The 8,985-nt window shown below is 35.2% G+C and overlaps 1 pseudogene across 1 annotated transcript; it reads left to right on the forward strand.

Moving 5' to 3' along the window:
- The first annotated feature begins 4,119 nt into the window (after nucleotides 1–4,119).
- Nucleotides 4,120–8,045, forward strand: LOC149243769 (lipase-like PAD4; annotated as a pseudogene). The gene is made up of 4 exons (XR_016246702.1): nucleotides 4,120–4,226; nucleotides 4,777–5,086; nucleotides 5,226–5,909; nucleotides 7,051–8,045. The product of XR_016246702.1 is annotated as a lipase-like PAD4 (transcript).
- The last annotated feature ends 940 nt before the right edge of the window (nucleotides 8,046–8,985 follow it).

Consider the following 8,985-nt stretch of genomic DNA (forward strand, 5'->3'; position numbering starts at 1 on the left):
TTGTCTATTTGAGGTGTTTTGCTGTTCGTGGTATTCTATGGGTTTGTAGTCGAGGGTTTGGCTTCGGCCTTACTGTATCTTGGCCTTACTGTGGCTATAGCTTCGTTGTGTATTTATGTCTCTGCTATTTAATTTATGTTTGTAATGATAACGGTCCTCTGGTGACCTCGCGGTGGTTTTTGGCACTGTCGACTCTGTTTTATAACTGGTGTCTGAATATTGGAATGTGGATGTTCGATTTCGATATATATATATATATATATATATATATATATATATATATAGACAATGATTTCTGTTGATAATAATTTTCAAAGGAAATTGATATGAGTTCAGTTTTTTACCTGTAACTTTTTTTCTTGGGTGATCCTCTGACAATGACACTCTTGTTTCTTCAACAAGCCTACTCTGTTATCTTGCTAAACTTGCCCGGGTGCTTTTTTTTCTTCTGTGCTTACTGTTCATTGTTTTTCATCATTATGCTATGGAAAAGAAAATGAATTTAACTGAATTACGCAGAAAATACTTAAGCTACAATATATATGGGTTCATATGTATTTGTTCTTCAGAATATTTCTGTTTTTTTCTCTATTCAATACTATGATGGTTAAAAAGATTACAGTATTTTTTCCCTTTCTCTGTTTTGTAAAGATCACTGGACAATTATCAAACTGCCAAAAGTTACATTTGGTTATTTCTGGATAATTGTCCTTTATTGACTGTAATCTAAAAGTAAAGTTTAAATAAAACTAAAAATAAAAAGAACGTAAGCAAAACTAACAGTGGGTTGAGACAGCCATTCCTAGAAATTTAAATGAAAATAAAAAAAACTAAATGAAACATATCTGTTTGCAAAGACAAACACTCCAGCCATGACCTCCCTGAGCTGGATGCTCTTGCATCAGACCACCTCGTTACGATTAGGATCATTGTGGAGGAATGCCACAATGAATCCAATCTATTTTGTTGCTTTGAGGACTTTAGAAAGGCTTTTGATATGGTTCCTAGAAACAACCTTCGTAATAGATTAGAAGAGCTAAAGGTTCCTTTTGAGTTGAGAGATGTCGTTATAAGGTTATATGAGAATGTAATTACCAAGTTAAAGAGCAATGAGAGGTGGTCGAAAGATATGAAGTGTAATATCAGAATTAAACAAGGTTGTCCCCTCTCCCCTACCCTATTTGGCATTTACATCGACAAGCTAGAAGGTTATTTAGAGGAAGCAGGATGTGCTGGCACGATCTTAGCTAGGATAGTAATCATCCTTTTTCTCTACGCTGACGATACTGTTCTTCTCGCAAGGTGCCCATCTGATCTTGATAAACAACTTATACTTCTTAAGGATTTCTGCTCTACCATGGGTATGATTGTTAACACTGACAAAACAAAAGTTATGACTATCAAATCCAAGAAGGACACTTACGCTAATTTTATGTATGACAATAGTAGCTTGGAGGAAGTGTCTTCCTACAAGTACCTAGGAATGGATATTCATCACAAGCTCAACTGGAACTATAGCATTGAGAAAAGTACTAATGGGGGATGGAAAGCTTATTTTGGTCTTGAAAATAATTGTAAAACGACAAACCTCGTAATGTGGGATAGAAAGAAGTTCCTCTTTGAAGCTTTAGTCACTCCAGTTATCTTATATGGATGTGAGGTTTGGGGTTGTAGCATATCTAGAGAATCCTGGAGAAAGATTGAGCAAATCGATAAACGTTTTATAACGTATAACCTCAAAATTAAAAGAAACACATCCTATCCTATTCTCCTTATAGAAGTGAGTCTTTCCCCTATCGAGAGCCTAGCTATGACTAGGATTCTGTTGTACAAGCACAAACTCAATAACATAGGAGACCATAGACTTCCTAAGCTAGCTTTAAATTCCAACCAAAACCACCTAAGGCTCAAACGAGGTTGGTATAAAGACACCAGGGCCTGATTAAACCATTGGGAGATCGACGAGAATGTTGCATTGCAAAACATTAATAACATTAAAAATATTGTTACCTCTAAGTTCAAAGAAAAATGTGGTGTGAGAAATATTTAGCAGCTAAAAGAAAATTAATATATTATAAGGAGGTCAGCAACCCCACCCTAGAAGATCAAAAGTATCTCTCTATTTTAACTAGCTCAAAGAAGAAAATTAATATAGCCAAGATTAGAGTGAATTCTCATGAGCTCCATAGTGAAACAGGGCATTGGGCAATTCCTAAAACACCATGGATGGAAAGGTTCTGCCATTTCTGTGAGAATATGCACATTGAGGATAAAAATCACTTCCTCTTAGAGTGCCCTGTATACAACCACATTAGATCTCAGTTTCAAAATCTTTGTTGCAATACTAACCTTCCTAGCCTTTTACATTGTCAAAATTACAGTGAGCTCAGGAGGCTTTTCTCCAAGCTTTTTGAGCATAGAAATAAAATTTTAAATCAAACTAAATAATTCGTTTCTTTAGGTCCGATAGACCAAAGTTTGGTCTCAGTGGACGTTAACCACCATCATCATATATAGCTTTAATGAAAATAACTTATAAAAATTATATATATATATATAATGGGTTGAAATTTGATTTTATTTAATGCTTAATAAATTTGAAATTAAAATCAATTTAATTTTTACTTAACAAAACCTTCCTTCATGTATTGAAATTAAATATTGAAATTAAATTAATATAAAGAAACCATTATCTATTAATATGTATTTGATTAATTGTTTTTTGTGATTGATTCTGTGTTACAAGTATTTAAATATATAAAAAATACACATATCACTATCTTCAATTAAAATTTAATTATTTTATCATTTCTATATGAAATAGACAACATCTTGGAGTCAAGCCAATAATAATAAACAAATTACCATCACAAAACGGACAACATAATTCCTAATAATTTCCTTCCTTTTGGTAGCCATTAGTGAATTATTTTTCCTCCTCCGTCCACCCATTCACTACTTTCACGAATTCCTAATAATTCCCTTCCTTTTGGGTAGCCATTAGTGAATAATGTTTTCCTGCTCGGTCCACCCATTCACTACTTTCAAGAGTGTGCACAGGTCTTTCAATTTATAATAATCTAAGATGACAGTCTATTCACTATTGCCCAGCAACTCCTTACTCATTAAATTTCTCTGAGGCTTCCAATTCCAGCATATTTCCGCGTCCTGAAAATATGTGGACTAATTCAATTTAACTCGGGACCCACCCATTAAAAATCTTGGAGTCCTTTTTCCTCTGTATTTCCCCGATATTACTCAGTTCCTTCCATTTTCTATATTTCCAAGGATATTACTGGTCTCCTTCCAATTACCATCACCAAACTTACACCATAAATCCTAATAATTCTCTCCGCTTTTGGGTTGCCATTAGTGAATAATTTTTTGCACTCCGCATTCCACCCATTCACTACTTTCACGACGTGTGCATAGGTCTTTCAATTTATAATAATCTAAGATGACACTCTATTCACAATTCCCTAACAACTCGGCCGTCATTAAATTTCTCGGAACCTTCCAATTCCCCGTCCTGAAAATATGTGGACTTATTGAATTTAGCTCGGGACCCACCGATTAACTTTTTTCCTCTCTACTTCCGCGATATTACTCAGTTCCTTCCATTTTCTTGGTGTTAGTCCTGAAAATATGTGGACTATTGAATTTAGCTCGGTACCCACCCATTAACTTTTTTCCTCTCTACTTCCACGATATTACGTTAGGTAAACTTGTTCTTGGTGTTAGGTAAATTTGACGAGGGATAGAATCAAAGTTGACCAGGTTAAACAGTTTTGGGGCATATGGTATTGTGTATCTATGGTATTCTGCTGGTGGTATTATATGTAATGGAGTCTATAAAAGGCTAAAAGCACTTCATTGTAATGCAAGATCCGGAGGTGAGTGGTGAAGGTTCAATTAGTCGAATTGGCCAGGGTTTTGGCCAATGCTAATGAGATCTTATTAAGTTGGTTTTTTCCCTGGATTTGGGGTTTTCCTGATAAACATTTGTGTTTATGTGTTTCTGATTGTCGCTGGTTATTTTTATATTTATTCCTCTCAATAATTATTTATGTTATGCAGTAAATTTTTTAACACTCAGCTCCTTCCATTTCTATATATTGACTATATATTGAAGAACCCATTGTGTATTTTCAGCTCAGATCCGACACCATTGTGAAGTAAATCCAGTAGCAATAGCGGACCATGGAATCAGAAACGAAAACTCCAGAGTAAGCATGAACTTCCACAATCGTGTTCTCTTCTCTTTGCACGATCTGCGTGTTTTGGTCATAGGCTTTACTGTGTCAATCTTGAAATTAATTTGTCAGAGTGGAGGCTGGGAATGTTTTTTCTTTTATATTCATTAGCTTCAACACGTAAGTTTTTCGCTTATTTTAATTACATTTTTATTTATTTTAATAATACATCATTTTCAGTTTTTATTTGTGCATTATCATTACCATCAAATTTTATTTATGTTTATATTTTGTTAATTTTTTTCATTCGCATCTTGGTTCTTCACATCAATGTTGTGTTTTTGTTGGATCTGGTCATCTCTTCCATTTCTCCTTATTTACCCAACTGTGTCCAACTGGCACATATAGTGTACAAAAATATAAGTTGACAAGGATTCCATGCTCACTTATCCATGGTCAACATTTCTCACCTTGCAAAGCTTTGCAATTTCTACCCATTTAATGCACACAAATCTAAATTCAGAAGGGTCCATTCCTGCATATAGAGCCTATATGGTGCTGATTTACAGAAATGTTGATGCAGGTTCACTGTTGGTCAGGAGAGTGCAACTTTTCTTGTCTCATATGGACTACTGCCCAAGGTCTGGGAAGAGTCTCTTCATGCAAGCAATTCAGAGGGCTTTACTGTGAATGAGCATGAAGATTTCGTATGTGTTGCTTTCGCTTCGTTTCAAAGAGTAGAAGATTTCATTTTCAACCAGAGTAAATGTGGAGAGGACAATATACAGACTGTTCAAAATGTCTTCTCTGGTTGCCTCAATCCAGCCCTCATTCATCCAGGAGCTCTTACGCTGTTCCTCCATATAAGGGAGAAAACAGATTTTCAAGCAAAGGTAAATTGATATATCTATGTACAGCTGTGAGGACAAAATGACCTTAGTTTCTTAAAAAGAGGGTTTACTTCATTAGGAGCAAATTTTCGAAATTCAAAAAGAAAAGTAACATTGTACTCTGTATTACATGATCAATCAGTTGCAGATTTACACGGACTCCAAACAAAGGAAACTCAAGCCCATCATATTTGTGGGTCATTAAATAGGAGGGGCAATTGCAACATTGGCCACATTATGGGTTCTGGAAAAGAGGCTAAGGCAAAGCTCTCCCTTTTGTATCACGTTTGGTTGCCCTCTGGTTGGAGATGAAAGTCTTGCTGAAGCAGTAGGCCGTGAGAACTGGGGAGGAAACTTTTGTCACGTGGTTTCCAAGCATGATATTGTTCCTCGGATGCTCCTTGCACCGATTGAGTCAATTGCTAATCCCTTGACTACCATTTTTCCTTATTGGCAGGGCATAAATGTGCCTGATTCTTTAATTCAAGATGCTGCCAGGACTCTTCTGAATCAGATCTTTGTTTCTCCAAGCAGCCCGTACAGACCTTTTGGCACTTACATGCTTTGCTCAAGCAATGGTGCAGCTTGTATTCAAAACGCTCAGACGGTTTTGGAAATGCTTAGTTTGACTATGCCAAGCCAACAAACTTCTTTTGATGAGATTGTACAGGCCTGTCTTTCAGAGCACATAAGGTATGATTCTGTTTTGGAGGAGGTTTTGCAAAACTCCATAAGAGGGATACGATCAATAGAGAATTCCAATTCAGAATCCCCTTACGAGATGGGTATTTTATTGCAGCTTGAAGCTATTAGCGTTGGAGCTCAGGTAATACTCAATTCCATTCTAAAATAAAAATGAGCTTTTATATATAAGCTAAATAACATCCGGTGATAGTGATTTTGTTGTGCAGTTAGCCTTTATATCAGTCAAATTCCTTAATGTATTATGGACTACTGACTAGTGATTACCGCAGATCAGTAGTTAAATTTGACGAGTATTATGTTAAATACTTACCTCAAGCATTTGACGAGTACACTTTTGAATGTTTCTTTCTTAGTTCAGGCATATGATGTTATTGCTGGTTGGAGTAATTATCGCACTGATATGGAAGGTTCTTTCTATATTAAAGAGTGATGTTGTTGAGTGTTGGAGTAATTATCACATTAGTTTGGAAGGTTTTTTCTCTATTAAAGAAATGAAGAGATTATTATTTATCTTCTTTAAAGAGTGATGTTGTTGAGTGTTGGAGTAATATATCACATTAGTTTGGAAGGTTTTTTCTATATTAAAGAAATGAAGAGATTATTATTTATCTTCTTTGGATTGTTTGGTAAAATGCATGGCCATCCACCTTAGCTGATCTAGAAGTTCTATTAATTTCCTACTGTATAGGATTTGATATAAGATTCTATTGTAGCACTGGGTTTATCTGCATTTTTGAATGTTTTTAAGTTCAGGCATATGATGTTGTTAGGTGTTTGAGTAATGGTCGCACTCATTTGGAAGGTTTTTTTTTATTAAAAATGAAGCGCAAATGTTCAGTCAAATGCATGGCCATCCCCCAGCTTGTCTAGAAATTTTATTAATTTCTTACTGTGTAAGATTTGATATAAAAATTAATTATAGCATTTTGTTTCTCTCCACTTTTCAATGATACTTTTTCTTAAATCCTGTGCGGGTGTTAGAGTAATTATCACACTGGCATTTGGAAGAGTTTGGTATAATGACAAACCTCAATATAAAGTTTTCTATATTAAAAAAAATGAAGCTCTCATTATTTGTCCTTTTACTGTTGGGTAAAATCCATGGCTATCCCCTCAGCTTGTCTAGAAGTTCAATTAATTTCATACTGTGTCAGATTTGATATAAGATTCTATTGTAGCACTGCGTTTATCTGCACTTTTGAATGTTACTTTCTTCGTTCAGGAAATGATTATGTTGAAATGGTGATGATTACTCTGTGCAGCGTGATCGTGCAGAGAGTGCCCTACGAAAAGCCGGAGAAATTGAAAACAGTTTCTTCATAAATGTTGATAAGCTAGCTACTGCATTAAGCCTAAAGCAAAATCTTTTGGCAGAGATTGAATGGTATAAAGAGCGTTGTGAGAAGAATGGTGGCATCGGATATTATGATACCTTCAAGGGACTTGACAAGAAGGATATCCATGCTGATCGCTATAGGATAATGCTCGCTGATTTTTGGGATGAGATTATTGAAATGTGCGAGAGACATGAGTTGCCCAGTGAATTCCAATCCCAAAATAAGTGGATAAATGCTGGCACTGCGTATAGGAGACTTGTAGAGCCTCTGGATATTGCACATTATTATCGCATGTCTAAGGGTAAAGGCAACTATCTTTCAGATGGAAGACCCAATCGCTATAAAGTTCTTCAGGAATGGATGGAAGCGAAAGAAAAAACTCGCGGTTCAAGAGGTCAGAGAACCCGCACCAAGCCTGCGTCTCTCACTGAGGATTCGTGCTTTTGGGCACGTGTAGAAGAGGCTTGCAAAGACCTGGAAAATCTGAAACAAGGCCAACACCAAAGCCTACGAAGTCTGGAACAGTTTGAAAAGTATGTGACAACCATGAACAGCGCTCTCAAAATTTCTCCAGATGTTTTCTTCAAAGGCAACAGCTTCATGACATGGTGGGAAGAATGGGAAAAATACAAAAGAGATCATTCCCCTTAATGGAGCTCTCCTCTCGTTTATACCAGATAATAGAAAGGGAAAGTTGGAAGAGGCGAATTTGCAGAGCATCTTAATAGAAACCCTGTTTCCTCTGTTTTTGGGTTGTAATTTCAGTTTCCATTTAATTTCTGTCTATCAGATCAGATTGTTTGTTTTGTTTGCGACATGTCATTTCGTTTCATTGGTTTAAAAAATAGTTTCTCTGAAATGCTAAAATGGTTCTTCAAGGTGACTTATGGTTGCTGTAATGTTGTAATGGTTCAAGGTGACTTGTGATTGCTGTAATGTTATAATGGTTCTTCAGGCGGGACTTACTGAAAATTGTCATTTTCAGTTGTATAGTACATGGATGTTGCGAAAAAATACTGTCTCGATATAAGATGTTAGTTGAAACGACTTACATAGACTTGAAATTTGAAATCCTACTTTATGTGTTTATAAGTTTTCCTATTTATGTAGTTGAAACGACTTACATAGACTTGAAATTTGAAATCCTACTTTATGTGTTTATAAGTTTTCCTATTTATGTGTTTATAATTTTTACTTATGGCATTTTAAAAATATGTCAGTGACTATAACTATAAATTTATATTATCTATTTTTTAAGTTAATTTTTTCATTTATATTTTGCAAAATTACAAAATTCATAAATGGTTATTTTTATGTGGTTTGTCACTTGACAAACCAGAATGTTTAATAATGAACAAAGTAGTGAAACACTAGGATTAGAGTTCTCTCACTAAGTGGAAATCATGAGAGTATGACAAAATTATAGACATGAGTTCTCAAGTGCCTAACTAGAACAAACAACAATAGACCAGAAAAACATATAGTTGTTTCAGAAACAGGAAAACTAGCAAAAATCACAATAAGAAGATCGGCCTAAGTTTTAAACAACTTGGAAAAAAAGCAACAAATGAAAGAAAAGTCATGAAAATAAAGAAGTGTATGAATCTATGGGATGGTCTATTTCCTTATAATACAGTGCCTCTATTGAGTGGGGACAGTGCTACTATTGAGTGGAGAGGTGAGCCTATTTCTAGATGAGGGAAATTGCCTTAGAAATCCATTGGCAACATCTTCAATTCATCATGCTTATACATGTCCATCATCAACATCTTCAATTCATCTAGCTTATAAAGGATATCATCCTAAGCATCTCACTCATCTACTAATACTTTTTCCAAAAGCATATTTTAAGTGTCAATA

This window comes from Pinus tabuliformis, chromosome 8, assembly GCF_031772625.1.
Source record: "Pinus tabuliformis cultivar Carrire ecotype Pingquan chromosome 8, CPIR1, whole genome shotgun sequence".
NCBI lineage: Eukaryota > Viridiplantae > Streptophyta > Pinopsida > Pinales > Pinaceae > Pinus > Pinus tabuliformis.